Source organism: Poecile atricapillus, chromosome 30 (genome assembly GCF_030490865.1).
Source record: "Poecile atricapillus isolate bPoeAtr1 chromosome 30, bPoeAtr1.hap1, whole genome shotgun sequence".
Lineage (NCBI taxonomy): Eukaryota > Metazoa > Chordata > Aves > Passeriformes > Paridae > Poecile > Poecile atricapillus.
The window spans coordinates 2,101,167-2,128,997 of record NC_081278.1 but is presented as its reverse complement, the minus strand read 5'-3'; the positions used below and the strand labels follow the sequence as shown (position 1 = coordinate 2,128,997).

The 27,831-nt window shown below is 49.6% G+C and overlaps 1 pseudogene; it reads left to right on the top strand.

Annotated features, from left to right (window-relative positions):
- Positions 1-395: 395 nt before the first annotated feature.
- On the top strand, positions 396-27,518 carry LOC131589768 (serine/threonine-protein kinase pim-1-like; annotated as a pseudogene).
- The last annotated feature ends 313 nt before the right edge of the window (positions 27,519-27,831 follow it).

Sequence of the window (27,831 nt, the reverse complement as noted above, 5' to 3'; positions counted from 1 at the left end):
GTGTCTGACCCTCAGCAGGGACGAGGCACAGCAGCAACCAAGGGCATTCCTGTGCCCCTGTGCAGGAGTCAAGACTCTGGCTCTTGGCTCAACAGGGAAAAGTTCCCGTGTTTGGCCAGGCTCAGGGGCTGCCCGGGGAGCGCGGGGCTCGGGGCGGGGCCGAGCGGGCAACGGACAAACGGACACGGGGACAAACGGTCCCGGTGCTTCAGTTGCAGCGGCAGCAGCAGCGGCAGCAGCGGCGGCAGCAGCAGCAGCGGAAGCAGCGAAAGCATCAAATTTATCACTTTTCTGTTTCTCCTCTCCCTTTCCCACTGTCCCACATTCCCTCCGCGTCTCCCTTTTCCTTCGTCCCCTCCTCTTCCAGGTTCCCTCTCCCTGTGCCCGCCCGGGCCATGCCCCCGGCCCGCCCCCGGGCCCGCCCGCGGCCGTCCCGCCGTGGTCTCGCCTCCGCCCGGCTCTGGCTGTGCTGGCGCTGGCGCTGCTGGGCGGGCATCATTGCCTGGGGCTGGGGCGGAATCGCTGCCCTTTGGCTCCGCCTGGCCCGATCCCGGCCCCGGCCCCGACGCAGGCTCCGGTCCAGACCCCGGCCCTGACCGTGGCCCCGGCCCTGCCCCCGGCCCCGGCTCCTCCCGGGGCCCGCGGAGGACACAGGCGGCGCGGCCGCTGCCGCCGCCTCCGCTGCGGCTTCCCCGGCCCGAGCTCCGCCGCTCAGCAGCGCGGCCGCTGGCCCCGAGCCGCCGCTGCCGCGTTCCAATGAGGGAACGCCTGCGGATGCCCGGCCCGGGGAGGTCGGGGAGCGCTCGGGGGCCGTTCCTGGCCCCGGGCCGAGCGCTGATGGCCACGACTCGCCGCCAGGGAAGGCGCAGGAGGCCCTGCAGCAGCGCTACAAGCTGGGCCCGCTGCTGGGGCGCGGCGGCTTCGGCAGCGTCTTCGCGGCCACGCGACTCTTGGACGGTGCCCCGGTGAGCGGTGGGCAGAGGAGGAGGAGGAGGAGGGGGCGGAGGAGATGGCGGGGGGGCGGCGGGGCGGCAGCGAGCTCAACCCTCTGCTGCTCCTTGCTCACAGGTGGCCATCAAATGCGTGCCGCGGGATCGCGTCCGGCTCTGGGGCGAGCTGGTGAGTGAGCGGGGCCAGCGGCAGAAGCCGGGGCGTGCCGGGCAGGGATGAGCCGGGGCCCGGCAGGGTGGGAGCCACCGAGAGCCCTGCGGGGAGAGCGGGCCTGGGGTGAGCGAGGTGTGCAGAGCATCCCGGGCTGGCTGAGGGGTCCCAGAGCCCTGGCACGGCCTCAGCCCCACTGACAGCACCGTGCTCCTCCCGCAGCCCGATGGCACCCGTGCTCCCCTGGAGATCGTGCTGCTGGACAGGGTGTCCTCTGGCTGTGCTGGAATCATTCAGCTGCTGGAGTGGCTTGAGCTCCCCGACAGCTTCGTGTTAGTGTTGGAGCGTCCAGAGCGGTGCCAGGACCTCTCGCATTTGCTGGCGGAGCAGAGGTTCCTGCCGGAGAAGGAGGCGCGGGGGCTGTTTAGGCAGCTGCTGGAGGCCGTGCAGCACTGCACCAGCTGCGGGGTCCTGCACAGGGACATCAAGCCAGAGAACATCCTGCTCGACCTGGCCACAGGGCAGCTGAAATTGATCGACTTTGGCTGTGGCGCCTTCCTGCAAGACACAGCCTACACCCAGTTTGCAGGTGAGCCCTTGCAGGGGATGCTCCTGGCCATCTCATGGCCCAGCCTGGGTGTGGCACCGGGGATTCCCCGTGTTGCTGCCAGGATGGGATTAATGCTTGAGCCAAATTGATTTGAATGGGGATGTGAGGGGGGCCAGCTCCCAGCCCTGCCAACAGCCTTCAGCAGCACCCACTGTGCCCTGGGCTGGGGCTGGGACAGCCAGCCTGACAAAAACCCCCATGGGGGTAGCAGAAGGCAGGGGTCTGACCCCATGCCCCAGAGAGTTTGGTGCATCAGTGAGCAAGGGCTTGAACTCCTCTGCTCCCCACGTTTGCCTTGGCTTATTAACAATTTTTTGGAGGCCATGCAGGCAGGGAGGAGAGTGTGTTTTTCTCTACCATGGGGTGGGTTTTTATTTGCTTGTCATGGTTGGGCCTCCCCAGTGCTTCTGCTGCCCTCTTCCAGCAGCAGTGGTTTCTTTTCCAGCCCTGGGTTTGTAGCCAAGTCCAGGTGCTGGCGAGAGGGCAGTGGGTCACCCCGTGTGCCACTGGGGCAGCCCCCACATGCCCAGGGATGCTGGGGCGAGGCTCTGGGAGCAGCAGCACCCCCTGATGAGCTCCATCTGTGTTCCACAGGAACCCTGTCCTACAGCCCACCAGAGTGGATCCACCAGCAACGCTACCATGGCCAGGCGGCAACAATCTGGTCCCTGGGCCTCCTGCTATACCAGCTGGTCATCGGGAAGCACCCATTCATGAGGGGCCAGCAGATGATCTGGGGACGGATCTTGTTCCCACGACGGCTCTCCCAAGGTGAATCCTCATCTCTGGGCACAGGGGGAGCACCGGACTTGGGAGACAGCAGCGGGCTCATGAGCATCCTGCTCTGGCAGCTGCTGAGGAGGTGGCACATGTCCTGCTCTCCTGCAAACAGGGAATCCATGGGGAAGTTTAGGCCCAGCTCTGGGCACACCCAGCATGGCCTGGGCATTGCAAGGGGGCGGCAACTTCTCCAACTGACTGCTGATTCCTGGTTTCTCTCTTCAGAATGCCAAGATATTATTAAGAGGTGTTTGTCCATGCAACCCTTGGACAGGCCATCCTTAGAAGACCTTTTCCGCGATCCTTGGATGCAGGGTGTTCATCTGCCCTAGGAGACGGGAGAGATCCACATGCACAGTTGGATCCAGCGGCCTGGCAGGTAACAGCTCCACACATTTCTTGGCAATCAGTGGCAAAGCAAATCAGGCTGTTTTTGTCCTGCCTGTAGCTCTGAGCAGGGCTCATCAGAAGGGAACACACAGCTCTTGGGCTGGAGCTGAGCTGGACACCTGCTGTGGCAAGCACTGGTGGCCACCATTCCCCCTGCTTTTGCTTGTCTGCTCCACTGATGGCTGGGACCCTGGACAGAGCACTGACAGCCTGGTCTGGCCCGTAGGCAAGGAGAAGGAGCCCCTGGAGAAGCTGTTACCAGGTGGGGCTGCTGCTGGAGACACCAAGGGCAACCTCAAGGATGGCAATCTCTTCCTCCATCTGGCCAGCTGAAGATGATGGATTTCAATTCTGGCATGTCTTCTTCAAAGACTTGCTCCACGCCCAATTTGCAGGTGAGTCCACAGCCAGGGGATGCTCCCAGATCTGGGCATGGCACAGCCTGGCCAGCACCAAAGGTTCCCCCCTTGGCTGGGGTGGATGCAACCAATTCTTCAGTTGGCTGCCAAGCTGCTTTTTGTCTCTGGGCAGCTGCTGAGGGACTGGATCTGCCGTGGCTGGCTGCAGGCTGGGCACATGTCCTGCCCTCCTGCTCTGCTCCCAGAGGCAGCAGTGATGGGCAGCTTTGGGCCCAGCTCTGAGCACGGCCAGCATGGCCTGGGCACAGCGGCTGGCTGGGACAAGGGGACAGGAGCCTTCAGCTGACAGGCGGTTTCTGGTTTCTCTCTTTGCAGCCGGGCTCTGCGGATGCTGAGGCTGCTCTGGGCTCTGCCAGGGCTCTGCTGGGCTCAGCCCCAGGCACAGCTGGGCTCACTCTGCCCTCACATTGCTCTGACAGCTTTGCATCACACCGCCTGTTCCCAGCACACCGCCTGAGCTTTCTGCTTTTGCAGGTGAGTGAGACTCTCCTGCAGGCCAAGAGATTGCAGTTAGGGACACACATCCAATTGGCAAGAAGCCCAACTCTCCACAGTCCCAGCTGAATGCCTGCATCTGCACAGGATGTTTTCTATGTCCCACTCTTCCTTTCTTTTTGGCTGGAATTGTGCAATTGCACTCTTTTCCTCCTCTAGAAATGCCACTGCTGGTTCCTGAGGCAGTGCAGTCTGGAGCTGATGAATGAAGAATCGCCCTTCTGCACTTCCAAACCAGCGCAAAAAGCTGTAAGTGTGAGTTTGCATCTTTAAGAAACCCCTGAATGTTTGAAAGGGAATGTGCAGCTCATTCACAGGGTGAGAAGGAAGGACGTCTTCTAAAGGATTTGGGGTTTGATAGAGTTTAGATTCCCAGTGCTGCTTGGAGCTGGCAAGGCGCAAAGCAGTTTCTTCTTGCTTCACTCCAATTTCACCACAATTTAAAATAGCAATATTGGAATCAAACCCCAAAATCTTTTTCTAAAAGGTTCCTGAGGCCGGTAAGATGCATCATGCCATCAGCACATTTACAAAGTAAGTAACTGAGTTTTATGTTTCAAAAGACCAATTACGCCTTAATTCAAAGTTATAGAAGATTTTTCACTGCACACTTTTTATCTTTCACATTTTATAGAAGATTTTATCTTTTATTTTCCACATTTTTCCCCTTTAAACAGAAATCATGCTATGAAAAAGAGGTGTCCTTTGCTCTTGGTTCCCATGTGGAGCAGCTCCCTTCCCGCTGGCTGAGCTGCTCAGGCAGAGCCCGGCAGCTCCTGGCCCTGCAGGGCTGAGGCTTTTCCCCGTTGCTGGGCACAGACTGATGGAGCAGCACTGCTGAACACGGGGACACGCAGAGGGAGCAGAGCAGCTGCCTTTGCCCACCTGAAGCTCCAAGGCCAAACTCTGAGCAGGCACGGCTGGAAGAGACTCGCAGGCTCCCTGTTGGCTCTGCTGCCCCACTTGTGCCCGGCCCAGCTCTGCGTGAGGCAGAGGGAGAACAAGGGGCAGCTCCCTCCCAGCCCCAGCCCAAGGACCCCTCCAGCCCCGGGCCTTGGGGCACTGTCAGCACCCGCTGCTCCAGCCACGGCTTCTGCTGGCACTGACAGCAACAACCAAACTGGGGCTGGTCCCGAGGGAGCAGCAGCAGTGCCTGGATCTGATCCCTCAGTCTGGGGCAGTGCTGGAAAAATGATCGCAGCAGCACCAGCAACAGCAGCACCAGCACCAGCAGCAGCAGCACCAGGAGTTTCAGCAGCAGCAACAGCAGCAGCACAAGCAGCAGTGGCACCAGCAGCAGCAGTACCAGCACCAGAAGCAACAGCAGCACCAGCAGCACCTGCACCAGCAGCACCAGCAGCACCAGCACCAGCACCACCAGCATCAGCAGTGCCAGCAGTGCCAGCAGCACCAGCAGCAGCAGCGGCAGCACCAGCACCAACAGCACCAACTGCAGCCCCACCACCACCAGCAGCAGCAGCAGCACCAGCAGCACTTTCATCAGCAGCAGCACCACCACTAGCACCAGCAGCTGCAGCAGCAGTACCAGCATCACTGCCAACATCAACAGCGCCAGCACCAGCAGCACCAGCAGTGCCAGCAGCACCAGCAGCAGCACCACCAGCACCAGCAGCAGCACCAGCAGGGCCAGCAGCACCAGCAGGGCCAGCAGCACCAGCACCAGCAGCAGCATCACCAGCAGTACAGCAGCAGCAGCAGCAGCAGCAGCAGTTTTCAGCAGCAGCAACAGTAGCAGCACAAGCAGCAGCGGCAGCAGCAGCAGAACCAGCAGCAGCAGCTGCACCAGAAGCAGCACCAGCAATACCAGCAGCAGAAGTGCCAGCAGCACCAGCATTCCCAGCAGCATCACTAGCAGCACCACTAGCAGCACCACCAGCACCAGCACCACCAGCAGCAGCACCAGCAGTTTCAGCAGCAGCACCACCAGCAACACCCGCATCACCAGCAGCAGCAGCAGCACCACCACCACCAGCACCACCAGCAGTAGCAGGAGTACCAGCAGCCACAACAACAGCAGCAACAACACCAGCAGCACCAGCAGCACCAGCAGCAGCCCCACCAGCACCACTAGTTTCAGCAGCAGCAACAGCAGCAGCAACAGTGGCAGCAGCACCAGCAGTGCCACCAGCACCAGCATCACCACCAGCACCACCAGCACCAGCAGTGCCAGCAGCAGCAGCGGCAGCACCAGCAGCACCAGCACCAGCAGCACCAGCAGCACCAGCAGCGCCAGCAGCACCAGCAGTGCCAGCAGCACCAGCAGCACCACCAGCACCACCAGCAGCACCAGCACCAGCAGCAGTACCAGCAGTACCAGCAGCCACAACAACAGCAGCAGCACCAGCAGCACCAGCAGCACCAGCAGTTTCAGGAGCAGCAACAGCAGCAGCAACAGTGGCAGCAGTACCAGCAGCAGCAGCAGCAGCACCGGCAGCACCAGCACCAGCACCACCACCACAGTACCAGCAGCACCAGCACCCACAGCAGCACCACCACCAGCAGCAGCAGTTTCAGCATCACCACCAGCACCACCACCGCTAGCACCAGCAGTGCCAGCAGCAGCAGCAGCAATACCAGCATCACCACCAGCATCAGCAGCACCAGCACCAGCAGCACCAGCAGTACCAGCACCAGCAGCAGCAGCACTAGCAGTTTCAGCAGCAGCAGCTCCAGCACCACCAGCAGCAGCACCAGCACCAGCGTTGCAAGCAGCACCTGCACCACCAGCAGCAGCACCAGCATCACCAGCACCAGCATCACCAACAGCAGCAGTACCAGCACCTGGAGCAGCACCAGCAGCACCTGGAGCAGCACCAACAGCAGCACCACCAGAACCAGCAGCACCAGCAGCAGCACCAGCAGTACCAGCAGCACCAGCAGCAGCAGCGGCAGCACCAGCACCACCAGCAGCAGCAGCACCAGCAGTTTCAGCAGCAGCAACAGCAGCAGCAACCGTGGCAGCAGCACCAGCAGTGCCAGCAGCACCAGCACCAGCAGCAGCTCCAGCACCAGCAGCAGCAGCAGCACCAGCAGTTTCAGCAGCAGAAGCAGAAGCAGCAGCAGCACCACCACCAGCAGTACCACCAGCAGCACCAGCAGCAACAGCACCAGCAGTTTCAGCAGCAGCAACAGCAGCAGCAACCGTGGCAGCAGCACCAGCAGTGCCAGCAGCACCAGCACCAGCAGCAGCTCCAGCACCAGCAGCAGCAGCAGCACCAGCAGTTTCAGCAGCAGAAGCAGAAGCAGCAGCAGCACCACCACCAGCAGTACCACCAGCAGCACCAGCAGCAACAGCACCAGCAGTTTCAGCAGCAGCAACAGCAGCAGCAACCGTGGCAGAAGCACCAGCAGTGCCAGCAGCACCAGCAGCAGCAGCAGCTCCAGCACCACCAGCAGCAGCACCAGCACCAGCATTGCAAGCAGCACCTGCACCAGTACCAGCAGCAACAGTAGCAACAGCACCAGCATCACCAGCAGTACCAGCAGCACGACCAGCAGCAGCAGCAGCAGCACCAGCATCACCAGCAGAACCAGCATCACCAGCACCAGCACCATCGGCAGCAACACCAGCACCAGCACCAGCAGCACCAGCAACACCAGCACCACCGGCAGTACCAAGAGCAGCACATGGAGCTGACTTTCAGTGCAGCCTCTGCCATGCTTCCCTCCCTGTGCAGCGGTGTCACAGCAGCCTGAGGCACCTGGGAGCCCTCAGTGCCAGCAGGGACTTGAGATGGCAGCCCTGGGCTCCTGCACCTTGCGCCAGGAACAGAGCTGGAGACTCCTTCTCCATGTGGAGCTTCCAGATGGAAAAGGCTGCTGTGACCAGGCAGCTCCAAGGGCACAGAAAAGAGGGGCTCGACCCCTTGCTCTGTGCCAGTCCCAAAGTCCTGGGCAGCAGCCACCGAGCCTTGGGGGAACAGAGGGCACAGCAAGAGGGACAAAACCAGTGAAGGTCAGAGACTGGGAAGAGCCAGACCTGGGAGCAGGAACAGCTGCTTCATTGAACTCCTGGAGAAAGCTCTTGGCTGCTTCAAAGCCCTGAAAGGTGTGAAGGGCAGAGAAGAGGCCTCACCAAACAATGCTCCTGTTTTCACACCTCCCCTGTCTGTGTCCCAGAAGGAATTGGATGAACTCTGTTCTTCTCTCTGAGTCATCTCATTCAGCGTGAGCAGCTCAGCACCAGGAGCTGAAGGAGCTGAAGCCTTAGGCCACAAGCGCTGAGCAAGAGGGGGCTTTTGGACCAAAGTTATGCTGCTAAGTAATGGAGCTAGCTGAATGCAGCAGATAGAATCCTGCAATTATAGAATCCATTCTGCTGGAAAACACCTCTGAGCTCATCCAGTCCAGCCAGTCACCCAGCAGTGTCAAGCCCAGCACTAAACCTCGTCCCTGAAGTGCCAAGGTCTGAACAACAGGCCCTGAGTGAGGCCTGAACAACAGGCCCCGAGCCTAAGGTGACCTCTGGATGAACCTTCCAACCAAAGGTTATCTGTCTGTCTGCTCATTAGTGAAATATGCATGGTCATTAGCACTGTGATAGATGTATCCACTCATCAATGAAGCATGGATTGACCTTTCTGTGTTTAGAAGCCAGACAAGGCCATGAAATCCGACATCTGGCCTTGTTTGGGGTGTATGGTCAGAGTCAACTCCCTTGGTTCCTCCTTGATGCCTGGCCAGGCTTTGCTAGGGACCCAAGAGGAGGATGAAAGCAGATGTTCCCACACCAGAAGTGCTGTCAGTTTGTTTATCCAGCACTATCAAAGCTGGGCCCTCTCTCACAGCAGGGGTTGAGGCTCACCTGTGGCTGGAGGCACCTGCAGGATTTCCCAGTGTCCAGGAGTGGCTCTCCAGTCCTTGGCTGTGACAGCTTCCCCAGCTGATGGGTGGATCTGGGGATGGCAAAGTCTGAGGGCAACTGGATCTTTGTTAATCCCTGCAGGCAATCTTTGGCAGTGATGATTGGGTGCATTGCTGAGCTGCTCCTTTTGTGATCCTTTGCTGCTTAGAGCTGCAGTAAGTGACACTGATTCCTTCAGGTGGTGTTTGTGCCTTTGGTGCTGACCCTGCCCACTGGTGAAACAAAATTGGCAAAGTCTGGCCAGATCACAACAAAATACCACTTTTTAAATGTAAATGTAAGGAATCAGTCCCATCTGAAATTCCCAGAAGGGAAGCCCTCCCCAGAGTTCACTGGCTCTGGAGTGGGGCTGAGGTCGCAGCACCGTGCGAGCAGTGGGGCAGTCGGTTAAAAAAGGCTGAACCACAGGATGTCTTAAAATGCATTCAAACATTGCATATGGAAAAAGGAAAAGAACTTGTGGGTTTGGGAAGACGAGGATGGATTTTGTTAACAGCAGCAACGGAAAGAACAGTTGTTTTTGGAATGCTCCCACACGAAGGTACAGAAAAAGGTTTTAGTCTTGAGCTCAGGCTTGTTTGTCCAAGTAAAATAATAACAATAACAATAAAAATAACAATAACAACACAATAATCTATATTTATATATATAACTAAAAATCAATAATGTGAAATACTGTTAACAGTACTGATTTGTGAGTTTGGCTGCTCACTGTAACACTAAATACCCTACAAAAAAGAACTGGCAAAGACCCAAATGTCAATGGTAAACTTTGTGAATTGTATAGAAAGAAGAAAGGAAAAAGGGATGAAATTGGCTGTTTTTATAGGGTTTGGTGATACTATGATGTGGAATGCTTTGTCTGTTCCTGTGAAAAGCACAGGGATTAAGACTGCTGGGTTTTTCATGTCCCAGACTATCTACAAGCTGCAGGATTGGCTGAATAGGTGAAGGAGTTGTTAAGAGAGCAGTTGATAAAATGAGGAGATGGGAACCTGTCCTGGTGGAGAACCCATCTCCCAGATTTGTTCCATGCCCTTAACAATGGGCCCACTGGGGAAACAGAAACGCCTGGGTGTGCAGGGCTGCACCCAATTTGCAAACACAACCATGGACAGTGAGACTTGGACTGCCTGGGAAATTGTTCTGGGTGTGATGGCCCCTGACAGGGCCACCCCAGAGGCTGCAGGGCTGGACCTTCATGCACTGGAATAAATTAGGAAAAAGCAGAAGCAAATGAAAGTTAACAATACAAGAATAGGAATTCAGATTCCTCCAGGACGCTTTGGTTTGGTAACTGCTCACTTCAGCTTGGCCTTGCAAAGTGTTGATGTCATGGGAGGAGGATTTGATGCAGATTATCAAGGAGAAATTAAAGAAATTCTGTTAAAAAGGAATGAACAAGATTGGATGATTCAACCCCATGACAGGTTATCACAAATATTGATATTGCAGTTTAAAAACGATTGTGAAAGAAGGAGATCCACCTCCAGTCAGCACTGTTTGTGGAGATAAAACGTTTGGATGCACCAGTCCTAATAATTGGTCCAGAGTGTGGGTCCAGAGGCCAAATGGCCCTCCAGAGGCAGCTGAAGGAACAGCTCTGGGGAAAAGACAACACTGTTTGAATCCTGAAACCTGAGCATGAAGCATGGGAATATATCCCTGCAGCCAAGTGTTCTTTGCCACAACAAGCTGATGTTATGGGATATTGTTTTACAGATGCTGCCAGACCAAATCTCCCTGTTTGCCCCAACGACCCCTTTGGAAAATGCCCTGATCCACGGGGCTCCATGTGAAGGCTGATGTGACACTGAGGGACTTGCACACCAATTCCAGCCAGGAGCCTGGCACTTCTCCAGCCAAAGGGGAGAGGATCCCAATTTCCAGCTCCTGGCTGGAATTGGTGTGCAAGTCCCTCAGTGTCACATCAGCCTTCACATGGAGCCCTGTGGATCAGAGCATTGTCCAAAGGGGTCCTTGGGGCAAACAGGGAGATTTGGTCTGGCAGCATCTGTAAAACAATATCCCATAACATCAGCTTGTTGTGTCAGAGAACACTTGGCTGCAGGGACATACTCCCATTATTCCTGCCCAGGTTTCAGGATTCAAAGTGTTGTCTTTCCCCAGAGCTGTTCCTTCAGCTGCCTCTGGAGGGCCATTTGGCCTCTGGACCCACACTCTGGCTCCATTATTAGGTCTGCTGGATCCAAACTCTTGATCTCCATGAACAGAGGTGATTTGCGGTGGATGTCCTTCTTTCACAATTGTTTTTAAAACTGCAATATTAATAACTGTACTACCCTGCCATGGGGTTGGAAAACAAAATCTTGTTCATTATTGTTTAACAGACTTACTTCAATTTCTCCTTGATAATCTGCATCAATTCCTCCTCCTATGACATCAACACTTTGCAAGGCCAAGCTGAAGTGAGCAGTTACCAAACCAAAGCATCCTGGAGGAATCTGAATTCCTATTCTTGTATTGTTAACTTTCATTTGCTTCTGCTTTTTCCTAATTCCAGTGCATGAAGGGCCAGCCCTGCAGCTTCTGGGGTGGCCCTGTCAGGGGCCATCACACCCAGAACAATTTCCCAGGCAGTCCAAGTCTCACTGTCCATGGTTGTGTTTGCAAATTGGGTGCAGCCCTGCACACCCAGGCGTTTCTGTTTCCCCAGTGGGCCCATTGTTAAGGGCATGGAACACACCTGGAAGATGGGTTCTCCACCAGGACAGGTTCCCATCTCCTCATTTTATCAACTGCTCTCTTCTAACAACTCCTTCACCTGTTCAACCAATCCTGCAGCTTGTAGATAGTCTGGTACATGAAAAACCCAGCAGTCTTAATCCCTGTGTTTTTCACAGGAACCGACAAAGCATTCCACATCACAGCATCACCAAACCCTATAGAAACAGACAATTTCATCCCTTCCTCCTTTATTCTTTGTATAAAAGTTGCAGTTTACCACTGACATTTGGGTCTTAGCCAGTCCTTTTTTGTAGGGTGTTTAGTGTTACAGTGAGCAGCCAAACTCACAAATCAGTACTGTCAACAGTATTTCACATTATCAATTTTTCATTATGTATATAAATATATATTATTGCTTTATATTTTTATCATTATCATCATTATCATCATTATCATCATTATCATCATTGTCATCATTATCATCATTGTTCTTGTTGTTGTTGTTTCACTTGCACAAACAAATCTGAGCTCAAGACTATAACCTTCTTTTGTCACTCCACATGGGAGTGTTTTAAAAACAATTGTCCTTCTGTTGGTACTTTTTCCTATTTGCTGTTAACAAAATCCATCCTCGTCTTCCCAAACCCACAAGTTCTTTTCCTTTTTCCACATGCAATTTTTGGATTCATTTTAAGGCTGATTTACTAAAATATGGATATGATCTGGTATCAATATCCAACTGAGACAGACAAAGACTCTTTAACTGTTTTAGGGTTAAAAAGTGTATGTTTATTCACAGCACTGGGCCGATGTGTCAGGTCACCCCTTAATACACACGGCCCCGAGCACAGGTGAATACAGGCTTTTTATTGACAGAAGTATTGAATACAAATACATATTCATGACCCAGTTACCACCAACTTTTCACTTCCTATGCTACTTAGGAAAAAAAGAAATTAAGCATGGGTAGTTTGATCCTTGAAATTGATCGGTGGTCTTTTTATGAGGAGGGGTCACAGAAGGGAGGAAGGGATATGGCTCTTCCTCGTTCTGACCTTTCTACCTTTTCAATGCAAAGTGACAAATGGACCCTTGGCTGGGCTCCTTGTTTCATATCTTCAAGGAGTTTCTGATTTGCAACTGTCTTATGTTCTTGAAGTGCTTTACCAGATACTTTATTTCTCATTATAAGCCCAACTGAACAAGCATGAAGTTGACAATTAGTTATTAGCCAATGATTAACCTCTATTTTAGCAAGGCCTCCTCTATCTACCTTTAATTTTAGCAAGGCCCATCTATTGATTTGAATTAGAGTTAGCAAGGCTTATTCTTAATTAAGGCCTCAGCTTCTCTATAATCTTAAATTCTTCCAAGTTTGTGTCTCACCATGCCCCTCTGCTTTTTGTGTGTTTTGTTGTAAAAAGGCAGAATTGGCAGGATTCAGTTCTGAGGCCGATTCTGCAGCTGCTGCCTTGTGGGGCTGGTGCTGTCCCTATGCAGGCCCAGGTATTTCTCCTGCAGCTTCCTCTGCGGGGGCTATAGGAAAACTTTAGGGGAAAGTATTTTATTATCTTTCCTTGGTTAATTTGTTAGTCACCTCCCTCCGCCTAAGATGGACTTGATGTGAAAAATTGGGACAGGGAGCGATTGGTTACTAAAACAAAACATGTGATTGGCTTTAGGCAGTGGCATTGCTTGCCACTGAACTGGATCATGTTTAAAAGGAAAATCACTGGAACAAAAGGAAGGAAAATGGTACAACAACAATTGACAGGGACAGTCCTCCCACAGGGATATCCAGCGTCACTGGTTTTGTTTGGGCAAGCTTTGCAGAAAATATTAAGAGAGTTTACTCCAGCCTCAGGAGTTAGGTTGTTGCAGGATGTGGATGATTTGCTTTTGTCAGGGGGACAAAAGGTGGTTGAAGAGGCTACTGTAAAGCTGCTTAATTTTCTTGCTAAAAAAAGACTTAGAGTGTCTGAAAAGAAGGCCAGTTGGTCGGAAAAGAAATAATAATAAAAAGGTCATATATAGAGCTGTCCTGGGGTGACTTTATGATCCTGGTATCCCCAATCGTCTGGTTTATGTTCTATATTAAGTTGTGCACCTTTAAGACTGGCCCTGAGAGCGAAGGGGGCGGAAGAAGAAGTGCGCAATTTGTGTTGAAAGAAAACATCACTCCCGCACATCCCGCTCCTGGACTGTGGTGTCTGCAGCACGGACACACTGCAGGACAGAGCTTCTCTCTGGCTTTTAGTTAGTTTTAGCTCGCTGAGGCAGAGGAGTTCCCTGGACCTTTGTTTTTTCCCTTTTTACCTGGATCTGTGCAAACCTGCTCTGGACTGAACACCCAGCCAAACCCCGGGAGCTCACGCCTGTGACCCAGCGGGGCCTGGGCCTCGGCACTTTCCAGCGCCGAAAGGACTGAGAAGAACCTGAGCGAGCCGAGCTACACCACATGAAAAGGACTTTTCTTCCTAGATTTGCCATCCCATTCAACAGCGAGAGGTTTTATTATTTAATATTATTCAATTTCTGTTAAATAAGCAGCTTTTTCCACTTCTCTCCAAGGAAATTTTTTTCCTTTCCCGAACCAGTTGGGGGGGAGGGGTCATTTCCCTGGGGAAACCCCCGTTTGGAGTTTTCCTCCCTAAATTTGCCTTAAAGTAGGACAAAAGCCCAACAAAATTCCACAAAAATCCCATAAAATTCCTTAAATCTTCTCAAAACGCTATGAAATTCCAGAAACATCCCACAAAATCTCTTCCAATTTCCACAAAATTCCTGAAAAACCCCACAAAATTCCTGAAAAGCACCACAAAATTTTAGAAAAATCCCACAAAATTTCCTAAATCTTCTCAAAACGCTACCAAATTCCAGAAACATCCCACAAGATTTTTTAAAATTTCCACAAAATCTCAGAAACATCCCAGAAAATCTCCTACAATTTCCTTGACATTCCAAAAATATCCCACCAAATTCCAGAAACATCCCAGAAAATCTCCAAAAATTCCCACAGAATTCCAGAAAAATCCCTCAGAAATCTTCAGGTCTCCTCAAAATACTGTGAAATTCCACAAGAATCCCTCAAAATTCCAGAAACATCCTACAAAATCTCCTCAATATCCCACAAAATTCCACAAAAATTCCACAAAATTCCAGAAAAATCCCACAAAATTCAAGAAATGTCCCACAAAATTCAAGAAAAATCTCTCAAAATTCAAGAAAAATCCCACAAAATTATTTAAATTTTATCAAAATCGCAGAGAATTCCAGCAAAACTGCACGAAATTGCAGAAAAATTTAAAACCCCCCCCTAAATCTTCTCAAACCCCTACCAAATCCCAAAAACATCCCACAAAATCTCTTCCAATTTCTACAAAATTTACGAAACTCCCAGAAAATTCCAGAAACATCTCACAAAACTTTTCACATTTTCTCAAAATCCCACAAAATTATTGAAATGCCCAAGAAAATTTACTCAAATTTCCACAAAATTCCTTAAATCTTATCAAAACCCTACCAAGTTCCAGAAACATCCCACAAAATATCTTCCAATTTCCACAAAATTTAAGAAAAATCCCAGAAAATTCCAGAAATATCCCACAAAATTTTTCACATTTTATCAAAATCACACAACATTCCAGAAAAATCCCACTAATTTCAAGAAAAATCCCACAAAATTATTTAAATTTTCTCAAAATCCCATAAAATTCCAGAAATATCCCACAAAATTTCTGAAAAATCCCACATAATTCCCCAAAACTTCTCAAAACCCTACCAAATTTCAGAAACATCCCACAAAATCTCCTCCAATTTCCTACAAAATTCCAGAAAAATCCCAGAAGACTCCACAAACATCTCACAAAAATCCAGGCACATCCACCTAAATTCCAAAACATTTTCTCAAAATCCCACACAATTCCAGAAAAATCCCACAAAATTCAAGAAAATCCCACGAAATTCCCTAAATCTTCTCAAAACCCTACCAAATTCCAGAAACAACCCACAAAATCTCCACAAATTTCTGAAAAAATTCCTGAAAAATTTCACAAGATTACAGAAAAATCCCAGAAGATTCAAGAAAAATCCACGAAATTCCAGAAACATCCCTCAAAATTCTTTAACATTTACTCAAAATCCCACAAAATTCCAGAAAATTCCCACAAAATTCAAGAAAAATCCCACAAAATTCCTTAAAACTTCCCAAAATCCTAGCAAATTTCAGAAACATGCCACAAGATCTTTACAAATTTCCACAAATTCTAAGAAAAATCCCTCAAAATTCTTCAAGTCTCTTCAAAATCCCACAAAATTTCAGAAAAAAAATCCCACCAAATTATGGAAACATCGCACAAAATCTCCTCAATATATCACAAAATTCAAGAAAAATAAAAAAAAAACCCAGAAAAATCCAACAAAATTCCCTAAATCTCCTCAAAACCCTACCAAATTCCAGAAACATCCCTCAAAATCTCCACAAATTTCCACAAAATCTCAGAAAAATCCCTCAAAATTCTTAAGTCTTCTCAAAATCCCGTAAAATTCCAAAAACATCCCACAAAATTTACGAAAAATCCCAGAAATTCCAGAAAAATCCCACCAAATTCCCTACATCTTCTCAAAACCCCACCAAATAACAGAAACATCCTGCAAAATCTCCACAAATTTCCACAAAATCTAGAAAAAATTCCCACATCAGTCAAGGAAAATCCCACAAAATTTCAGAAACATCCCACAAAATCTCCTCCAACAAAACTCCTGAAAAATCCCCAAAAATTCCAGAAAAATCCCACAAAATTCCCTTAATCTTTTCCAAATACTTCCAAATTCCAGAAACATCCCAAAAAATCTCCACAAATACCCACAAAATCTCAGGAAAATCACTCAAAAATCTTCAACAATTCAGCTAAATTCCAGAAAAATCCCACAAAATTATTTGCATTTTCTCCAAATCCCACCAAATTCAGAAACACCCCACAAAATACCTGAAAAATCCCACAAAATTCTTGAAAAGCCCCACAAAATTTCAGAAAAACACCACAAATTCCAGGAAAAGCCCACAAAATTTCCTAAATCTTGTAAAAGCCCCACCAAATTCCAGAATCATCCCACAAAATCTTCGCATTACAACAAAATTTCAGAAAAATCCTACAAAATGCCAGAAACATCTCACAAAATCTCATCAATATCCCATGAAATTCCAGAAAAACCCCACAAAATTCCCTAAATCTTCTAAAAACCCCACCAAATTTCAGAAACATCCAACAAAATCTCTGCAAGTCTCCATAAGATTCAAGAAAAATCCCTCAAAATACGTCAGCTCTCCTCAAAACCACACAAAATTCCGGAAATTTTCACATTCCAAAGAAATCTCAAAAAAATCCAGAAACATCCCACAAAATCTCATAAATATGAAATATTTGCTTCATTTTTGTAGTCACTTTTAGCATTACAATCTTATTTGAGTTCCATCTTTACCACCCTGGAAGAAAAGAAGCCCCAGGCTCCTCTGTCCTGGTTTTCCCCAGCTTAGGCTCGCTTCCACCGCATGCAAACCCACCAACCCAGTTTTGATCTGCTTCCACGTCTCCCCACTGCGCGAATCTGCTCTGGCCCCGATCCGCTTCCACGTCTTCCCGCAGCGCGGACCTGCCGAGCTCCCTCTGCCCGAAAAGGGTCCCTGTTTGAGAGCCAGGTATTGGAAAACCGCTCAGACTATTCACAGAGTCTTCACAGAAGTATAGCGAATGTAGTTTATTTCTATCTTTAGCACACTTCTATAGGGTTTGACAGGGTTTGTGGGGCTTAGCAAGCTACTGTTGGTTAATACATAATTGTTTACATTCTCTTCCATGTACACAATGCCATTGTTTTACTTTATTCTCGCTGTTCCAGGAGAATTTCAAGGACACTGCCTTTAACATTCTCACCTGAATTAAAAGCTGGGTTGTGCAGACAGGCTTTTACTAAAATATCATGCTTTTACTCTATTAAAATATTACCCTACATAGGGAATATAAATACAGTAAACACAGAATATGTTATAATACACAGAGTCCTAAGACTTTTCTTTTGTTGCCCGGGGTGTGTAGGACATACGGGAAGAGAGGGAAATGGGTGCTTGTGCTCCGCTACCTGTCAGGGCATGCAGTGGTGCAGGGAAAATGGCCAGAAGGCACTTGACCTTCGGTGGTTCTGCTGAAGGCACAAGCCCTGTCCCAGCCAGGAAGCGCCATCTGTGTCCTGCTGCCCGTGTGGTGCTGCCTGGATTGCTGAGGGCTCACAGGTGCCTCTTGATCCAGCTCCTCTGGAGCTCCTGTGGGGCTGAGGCGCTGCTGGGCCAGGCTGGGAGAGACCCTGAGGGGACGGGGTGCTGGGAGGCCATGAAGGGATGAGGGGCTGCAGAGACTCTGATGGGACAAGGCAGTGGGAAGGCACAATGGGGATGTGTGAGGGAGTGGGTGGCAAGGGGTTCCAAGGGAACAGAAGGCCCAGGAGGGTCTGGGGTGGTGGAAAGACCTGAGGAATTGGGTGTCAGAGGCCATAAGCAGGCCCCAGGCAGCTGCCTTTTTCCTGACACCCAGCTGCTCCGGTGCTTCCACAAAATGTCTCCCAGGCCTGCAGCAGAAGCCCTCGAGGCTGGGACACCACCCCTCCAGGAGGGTGAGGACAGCCCAAGGTGCCCAAGCTGGGCTGGCTGGGGACATGGAGGGCAGGGTGGTGCTGCCAGGCCACGGGCACTGGGTGCCTGTGATAAGGGGCAGTGGGCAGAGGCAGGGCTGGCCGCCAGCCCAGGCCCTCACGGCTGCCCAGGCCACGGTGCTGTGACCGAGGCCCCCCTGACACAGAGCTCAGGGCCCGCAGAGCTGCTGCCACTGTTAAGAATAATTAGAATATTGTTTAACATATTACTGTTTGTAAACCCCTTACCTTGTACCCCTGTCCCAGGTTTACTTACCTTGTACCCCCTCTCCCAAGTTGCTGTACTCTGTGTTTCTTGTTCCGTGTTCAGCCAGGCCCTGCCCCCACTGCTCCTAGACTCCCACATGGCAACACTGTACCCCTGCCCCAAGTTGCTGTACATTGTTCAGTTGGGCCCTGAGGAGGAGGATGACATAAGGACTTTTATGAAAATGAAAGAGACCAGAGACTCATGGGACGCACCCGGACTGGAAAAAACCCCGAGACAACGAGCCACACAAAAGGGAAGGAATAAAAACAGTACCATCTAACAAGGAAGACCCAGAGGAGTCCCCTGACTTCCCTCCAGAGGCCGACATAACCACGAGGGGACTCGACTGAGATGACACCCTAGGCTATGAGGCCAAGAGGACGAGTCTTCCCGGGGACTCCCGTGAGGAAGGAAGGCCCAGCTCTGCCCTAGTGACAAAGCTGCACGGATCCTCCTCTTCTGCGGTGTCCAAGTGGGAGCAGTGGTGGTGTGCGCGACCCCTCGGGCCCCCACCCCAGAGCTGTCCTGTTTAATAAAGGCCTTTTTAAAAGGAGCTGGTCTCCTGGCCCGTTCATCACAGCTTGGGGGCTCGTCCGGGATAGCCACGCCCCGAAGAGGACCAGGGACGGGACGGCCGCCCGCCCTATCGGGCCTTCGGGGGACAGCTGGCTATACTGGACCCGGAAGGACAGCCTGGGATCAGCAGCGCAGAAGAGCGCCGGATTGGGTAAGCCACCGGTGGCGGGAGTAGGAGGCGAACGAGTGTGGTGTGAGTGAGACGGGGGCTGGCAGCTCGGACCCCCGGTGTGACTGTGGACTGCCCAGTACCGTGGTTCCGGACTCCCGCGAGGGGGCCGGCCGGGAACGGCAGGAAGCGAAAGAGGCCCAACTGGGTCCAGCGAAGCGGGTGGAGCGTCTCCTGGGGATAGCAGGGTCCCCCCCTCTGAGCGTGCGGAGGGAACCAAGAGGTGTGAGTGGCATGCAAAGGGGTAGGTCCCCCAGGGACTAAACGGTTTAGGTGACCCCAGAGCGGATGGGGGCCTAGCTCTACAGGGTGTCCCCAGACACTGCCGGTACCAGAGGTGGTCAGTGAGAGCTCCCACTTCCCAGAGCTAGATCACGACGTACCGAGAGGTGCTGTGCTGTCGCAGTCTAAGGGAGAGGCTGTAAACCCACGGCCTAGGGCACGGGGGTGGGGAGTCCAACGTGGGCAAGGCAGGCAGCATACACACACACACACATCCTTTCTTGTCTGGACCATTCTTCTGGGGAGGGGTGGCCAACCTAGGGGGCAAAGGGGGTTAGGAGTAAAGGCCTAGGGGGTTCTGGGGCGTGTAGACACCTAGGTCTAGTGTGGGTCACACGCTAACGGTACTAGGGCCAGGATGTTCTAGCCTGGGAGGAGACTAGACAGGGAAGGTCTTGGGGTTACCCTAGTACTAGGGACCCTGGCTGCGTCGATCAAGGGTGCTCAGTAGTCCCAGAGGGGGCAAGGCGCAGAGGTACGACGGGAGGTGCAGCGTAGGCAAAGTAAGCCCTACAGAGGCTGACCTCGGAGGTGCAGTGTAGGCAAAGTAAGCCCTACAGAGGCTGACCTCCAAGACCTGATAGGGAGATCAGGTCTCATGTGTGTGGTGTGAGAGGAATCTGGCCAGAGAGAGAGAGAGTGTATAGTCCCATCCTTTTCCCAATATCCTGTTCCTGGTGAGAAAGTGGAAGTAAGCAAGTGTTAAACTGGTTGAATGAAAATAAGTTGTCTTTGAGAGAGAGTGAGTCCTAGCTTTTCTTTAGTTAATCAGTTGTATATAACTTCTTGGTTGAGAAGGGCCGAGTAAGTTCTAGGAGTTGGTCTTGTGTTGCCCATCAGTAATTTTCTGTTTGGGTAGGGGCACCTTAAGATTTTTGTAAGAGGTCCAAGTTATTGGGTTAGCTGTGATTTCTGTTTGGACATCCAGAAAGAAGGAAATGGGAAAGTGTGTTAGCAAAAGGTCAGGTTCCCAAAAGAAGGATGGGGATAAAATGAAGAACATTCCCCCTAATAGTCCCCTAGGAAAAATGCTGGATCAGTGGGACACCCAGGAGGCCACGAAAGGCCTAGACAAAATTAAAATGATCTATTATTGTATGGAGGTCTGGCCTAAATTGGAACTTCAGGGGGAATGGCCATGGTATGGGACACAGGATACCTGGATGTGCTCCCAGTTGAGACAACATTTAAGGTCACAAGGGAGCCTAGATGTGGATCAGCTAACTTATGCTGCCTGCTGGGGAAAGAGCACCACAGACCAGGAAACGGCAGAAATATATAAGGTGCAGCAGAAAAAAGAGAAAAGGGGGGAAGGAAAGGAAAACAAAAGATGGGATCCCCTTGATTACTTACCTCCCCCTCCTCCAGTGTACCCAACAGTCCCTCAAACCTCTTTCTCAGACTGTAACAAGCTGGCATCTGACGAGGCCATCGCAAAGGAACAGGATGCCCTAGAAAAGGTATTGAGAGGTGATTAGGGGTGTCAGGGGCTCTACGTAGTACAGGACCCAATGAAACATCAAGAGGAGCCCTTGATAAATTTTGAAGTGGGTCCCCAGAATGAGGAATTTGAATTTTTGGTGGACACAGGGGCAGACAAATCCAGTATAAATAAGCTTCCTGTTGGAACTACCATTAGTAGAAGGGTTTGTGAGGTAATAGGGGCAGAAGGACGACCGTTCCAAGCTCCTATAGTGGAGGGTGTTGAAATAAGAGGCAACTCCCGAAAATGCTCAGCGGACTTCATATTCTTGCCCAATCTAGGAGGTAATTTACTGGGAAGAGATTTGCAAGTCCAATTAGGAGTGGGGATCATTCCGGAAAATGGGAAAATGGTAGTCCGGATTATGAAATTGACCAGTGAAGATATAGGGGAAATAAATCCAGTAGTCTGGGCAGAAGGAGGAGGAAGGGGATATTTAGATATTCCTCCGATAAAAGTGGAAATGCAAAAAGACACTCCTCCAATTCGAATTAAGCAGTACCCAATATCCCCAGAAGGAAGAAAGGGGCTCGCTCCAGTAATAGAACAGCTGTTGGAGGAAGGTATTTTAGAACCATGTATGTCTCCCCATAACACACCCATATTGGCAGTGAAGAAAACTGAAGGCAAATATAGACTGGTGCAGGATCTAAGGGAGGTAAACAAAGTGACCATTACAAGGCACCCTGTAGTCCAGAATCCCTACACCCTTTTAAGCAGAATACCAAGAGATCATGCATGGTTCACTGTCATCGATTTGAAAGATGCATTCTGGGCTTGTCCCCTGGATGAGAGAAGTAGGGATTGGTTTGCCTTTGAGTGGGAATACCCAGACCAAAGGAGGAAGTTGCAACTAAGGTGGACACGCCTACCTCAAGGGTTCACAGAGTCCCCAAACCTCTTTGGACAAACGCTGGAAACCCTGCTTGAACAATTTACCCCTGGGGACCAGGTGCAAATATTACAATATGTGGATGACTTACTAATATCAGGGCCAGAACAAAATGAGGTCAGAATTACCAGCATAAAACTTCTAAATTTTCTAGGAGAAAAAGGATTGAAAGTTTCTCAAAGCAAACTGCAATTTGTAGAACCAGAAATCACATATTTAGGTCATCTGATTGGAAAGGGGTATAAGAAGATAAGTCCTGACAGGATCTCTGGTATATTATCATTACAGGCACCGGAAACAAAAAGGGATGTAAGGAAATTATTAGGATTATTTGGATATTGCAAATTATGGATTGACCAATACACGCAGAATGTTAAATTCCTCTATGACAAGTTGGTGGACTCTGAGCCATTAAAATGGACTGATAATGATGAAAAGAAGTTAGAGGAGCTGAAAGTAAAGTTATCCACAGCACCCGTCCTAAGCTTACCTGATTTGAGGAAAAGATTTGACCTATTCGTAACCACAGAGAAGGGGGTTGCGTATGGGGTAGTAACCCAAGAGTGGGGGGGGTGTAAAAAGCCAATCGCCTACATCTCTAAGTTGCTAGATCCAGTGGCCAGGGGATGGCCTACCTGTATCCAGGCACTTGCTGCTGCCTCTATTCTAATAGAGGAAACCCAGAAATTGACTCTACATGGAAAAATAAGGGTCCATACGCCACATGACCTGAAGACATTATTAAGTCAAAGGGCCCAACAGTGGTTAACGGATTCCAGAATTTTAAAATATGAAATTGTCCTAATGGACAACGATAACCTAGAGTTAACTATCTCGAGGAGTCTAAATCCAGCCCAGTTCCTCTCTGGAGAACCTCTACCAGAACTAGAACATGACTGCACAGAACTCGTGAACCTGCAGACTAAAATCAGAGAAGATCTGGATGATATCCCCTTACCTTATGGGGAGAAGTTATTTACAGATGGATCCTCTAGGGTGATAAGGGGAAAAAGAGTATCAGGGTATGCTGTGACAAAAGCCATAGAAGAAGGGAGTCTACAGATTGCAGAAAAGGGAAAGTTGCCTTCAAGTTGGTCAGCGCAGTGTTGTGAGGTGTATGCTTTGAAGAGGAGGCTAGATCTGTTAGAAGGAGGGCGGGGTACAATATACACTGACTCACGGTATGCTTTTGGGATAGTGCATACATTTGGAAAAATCTGGGAAGAGCGTGGTTACTTAAACTCAAAAGGAAAAGATTTAGTACACAAGGAGTTGATAAAGTTGGTATTGGAGTCCTTATCTAAACCAATGGAGATTGCAGTAGTGCATGTTAAGGGACATCAGAGAGGGAATACACTTGAAGCAAAGGGGAATCAACTAGCAGATGAAACAGCAAAAGAGGCAGCATTAAGTCCAGGAGAAGCAGTGAAAATTTTTAACTTAAATGAAGCATCAGATAAAGAAGGAGAAGAACCAGTATTTAGTGAAAAAGAACTAAATCTGATAAAAGAGCTGCACATGCATCAGGGGCAACAAGGGGAATGGTTGATGCCTGATGGGCGTAGGTTTTTAAACAAATCATTAGCCAGGAGAGTATTAGCAGAAATACACGAGCTAACCCACTGGGGAGTCCAGGGACTGTGTGATCACTTTCTAAGGGAAAATCTGTGCATTGGAGTATATGAGTTAGCAAAATCAATAACTCGGGGGTGCTCAATCTGCCAAAGAGTAAACCAAAAAGTCATGAGGAAAACCACACCGGGGGGAAGGGAATTGGCATTGAGGCCATTTCAAAATATCCAAGTTGACTTTACCGAAATGCCACCCATCCAAAACTACAGGCACATATTAGTAATAATAGACCATCTTACCCATTGGGTGGAGGCTTTTCCTACTAGAAAAGAAACCGCAGAGGTTGTCGTGAGAATCCTATTAGAGCAAATCATTCCCCGGTACGGGCTAGTTAACAACATTGATTCTGATAGAGGTCCTCACTTTGTAGCCCAAATTTTACACAAGACAATCAAAGCCTTAGGAATAAAGTGGAGATTACATACCCCATGGCACCCACAGAGCTCAGGGAAAGTAGAGAGAATGAACAAGACTCTTAAAAATGTGCTTACCAAGCTCATTGCTGAAACTCAAATGAACTGGCTTAAATGCTTGCCCCTTGCCCTTCTGCGAATCCGAACCCGACCCAGGTCAGATATAGGAGCTTCTCCTTATGAAATGCTGTTTGGGTTACCATTTCTGATAACTCCCTATAGCACAGGGAATTATTTGGAAGGGGAAGATGTAACCCAGAGGTACTTGAAAACTATTGGAAAAACACTGGAAGATTTAAGAAAGAGAGGGTACCTGCCTCAGACTTCCCCCTTAGACTCTGATATGCATCAGATTAAGCCTGGGGACTGGGTTTTAATAAAGTCATGGAACAACATCCCGCTAACTCCTAAATTTGAAGGTCCCTTTCAGGTGCTACTCACATCACACACTTCAGTTCAGACTCAAGAAAGAGGCTGGACGCACATTTCCAGAGTAAAAGGACCAGTACCCCCTCCAAGTAATGAACCAGATCTCGTAAGAACACCGACAACCTCACCCAAGTGGATTGCTATACCAAATTCAAACAACCTTAAAGTAACCTTTAAAAAGGAGAAGAAAAACTGATAAAGACTGGTAGTAAAACCTAACAAAGACTGAAATCCTGTATTTTTAAGATTCATAATAGTTATGATTGCTGTTCATCAAGTTTAAACTTTGTTGAGTTTCCTTTATTAATCCCAGAACGTGTATAAGTGTAACTTTACAGAATTTCTTGTATAAGTGACTGTTGCTCAGGTTTAAAGTTTGTTAAGTTTTACAGAAGTGTAGTCTGACCAGATATCTCCCACAGAGCATTTTCCGAGGAAGCATCAAATTAGTAGGGAAAGGGGAGGAAGCAAACCCGGTCATATTTCCAAGGGAATAAGAACTCCCCAACTCAAGAGGCAAGACCGGGTGAGATCGAGGAATGGTTCACACCGGACTCTTGAGGGGACTAATAATAGTCCTGGTGATGAGGAGCACCATGGAGAGCGGAAAGAATGCATGCTCCAAGTGTTACCATCCTCTCTATGACGGGGAGAGCCTTGGCTCACTAATCCGGGTACACACTAACATAAATTCCAAATGCTTCAACCACTCCCAGTTAACAACCTGCCAAGAGGGCGGGAAAGTATATTGGCTGGCAAAAAATACTGCTTCATTTAGGCAACGCCTACTGGGTGAATGCCCTATGGGAGAAGCATGGTTCTGTTTTGAGAAAGAAGGAATGAAGGACTTGATAAAGGAAAAACAACTAACAGAGATGCCTAAAAAGGACCAATTAGAGATACATGATGGGAAGAACTTATTCATAGATTTGGTAGAGAGAATCAGTAAAGAACTAAACATAACTAATTGTTGGGTTTGTGGGAGTACAAAGATGTCTGAATTATGGCCATGAGAAGGAATTAGTCTGGGACCATTGGAAATCCTCAAATGGAAACAAACAGAACCGAAATCCCAGCTCTTAATGAAGAGAGCTAAAGAGAGATGGGATTTAAAATCAAAAGTAATTGGTGAAGAGTGTATACTGAGAACAGGAAAAAGGTATACTACTCCGGTCGGAAGGATGGCGTGTAAAAGATATTTGATCATAAAGGATATGAGGACTAAGTGGATCCCACGAAAACCAGATACATATTGGGCAATTGAGAAGAAAAAGAAGGGCTGCATTTATCATGAGGGGTATAATCTCCATGAATGTGCAGACAAGGGAATAAACCCCTTTTGGGAAGTAAAGCAAATATCCAAATTTTGGGAACACCCCACACAGATAGCAGATGTTTTTTGGGAAGCCCCTGATCACTTGTTTTGGATTTGTGGGAATGTTGCTTACACTGTCCTTCCAAAGGATTGGACAGGGAGCTGTACAATAGGCATTATCAAGCCTGCCTTCTTCCTCCTACCTAAAGAGTCAGGGACAAGCTTGGGAGTTTCAGTATATGATGATCTGAAGAAATTAAACCGAAAAAGAAGGCATGTAATTGACATGGAAAGCACTCAGAAATGGAAGGGGAGAATTTGGACACCAGAGGAGATCATTAAAACTTATGGACCAGCAACATGGGCCCAGGACGGATCCTGGGGATACCGTACCCCAATTTACATGTTAAATCGGATTATTCGACTCCAAGCAGTACTTGAAGTAATCTCCAATCGAACAGCCTCAGCTCTCGATCATATAAATACTCAATTGGCACAAACCAGAACAGTTATCTATCAAATTCGGTTGGCAGTAGACTATCTGTTGGCAGAAGAGGGGGGAATTTGTGGTAAATTTAACTCTTCTGAGTGCTGCTTGGAGATAGATGATAGGAGCGAGGTTATTAAAAACATATCCACAGAGATTCGTAAAATTGCTTATGTAGGGACTCAAGAATGGACTCCTCTACTAGATACCAGCTGGTGGGATGACTTTTGGTCATTTAAAGGAAAATGGTGGAAGAAGGTAGCTTTTGTAGCTGCAGCCGCATTAACAAGCCTACTATTTCTACCCTGCCTGCTCCCCTGTCTAATCAGAGTAATCTCATCCACAATCCAAGCAAGTACTCAAATTTCAAAAACAACTAAGCACACTAAAATGATGGACATGAAAAGTCAACAAGAGGAACATAAATCAGCTAAGAAGGTCTATGACCAATACCAAAAACTGAAGAAATTCTATTTCCAGGAATCGGAAATTGCTAATTGATGCGGGCTTGAGCCCGATCAAAATATAAGAGGGGGGATATTGTTAAGAATAATTAGAATATTGTTTAACATATTACTGTTTGTAAACCCCTTACCTTGTACCCCTGTCCCAGGTTTACTTACCTTGTACCCCCTCTCCCAAGTTGCTGTACCCTGTGTTTCTTGTTCCGTGTTCAGCCAGGCCCTGCCCCCACTGCTCCTAGACTCCCACATGGCAACACTGTACCCCTGCCCCAAGTTGCTGTACCTTGTTCAGTTGGGCCCTGAGGAGGAGGATGACATAAGGACTTTTATGAAAATGAAAGAGACCAGAGACTCATGGGACGCACCCAGACTGGAAAAAACCCCGAGACAACGAGCCACACAAAAGGGAAGGAATAAAAACAGTACCATCTAACAAGGAAGACCCAGAGGAGTCCCCTGACTTCCCTCCAGAGGCTGACATAACCACGAGGGGACTCGACTGGGATGACACCCTAGGCTATGAGGCCAAGAGGATGAGTCTTCCCGGGGACTCCCGTGAGGAAGGAAGGCCCAGCTCTGCCCTAGTGACAAAGCTGCACGGATCCTCCTCTTCTGCGGTGTCCAAGTGGGAGCAGTGGTGGTGTGCGCGACCCCTCGGGCCCCCACCCCAGAGCTGTCCTGTTTAATAAAGGCCTTTTTAAAAGGAGCTGGTCTCCTGGCCCGTTCATCACACCACCATGGGGAGAGTGGCGATGTCTCCTCGAGCAGGGCTGCAGAGTTGCTGCTGCTGAAGAGGCCCTGGAGCCCACAGAAACAGCAGCAGAGTGGGCACAGGAACAGCAGCAGCCCAAACGTCGGCACCTGCACAGTGAGGCGTCCACAGCAGCCGGGTGCCAAACAGGGGGAGGCTGTGGGCACAGCTGCCTTTGGTTTGGCAAAAGGCTTCAGCAGAGTTGGCCACAATGGCTTTCTGTTCACTTGCAGCCTCACAGCAACACTTGGCAGCTTCAGATGCAGCCTGTGCCCCTGACTGACTTGGATGGCCGTGCTTGAGGGCGGGCTCGCCTTCCACACTCAGGTGTCCCAAGGCAGTGGCATTGGTGCCATCGTGAGAGAGAGACACTGATGGGGTTCAAGCCTTGTGCTACACCTGTCCTCCCTCTCTTCTGTGAAGGCATCTTAATGACAGATGCATCAGCTCTGAAACTAAACCCTGGACTTGCTTAGAACAAAGGAAGGGGCAGCATGCGCTGAAAAAAAGCAGGGACTTACATGGCTCAGTTTTGCTCTCCACTTGGGGAACCACAGAATTCCAGAGCACTTTGTGTTGGGAAGTATCATAAACATCATCCAGTTCCAACCACCC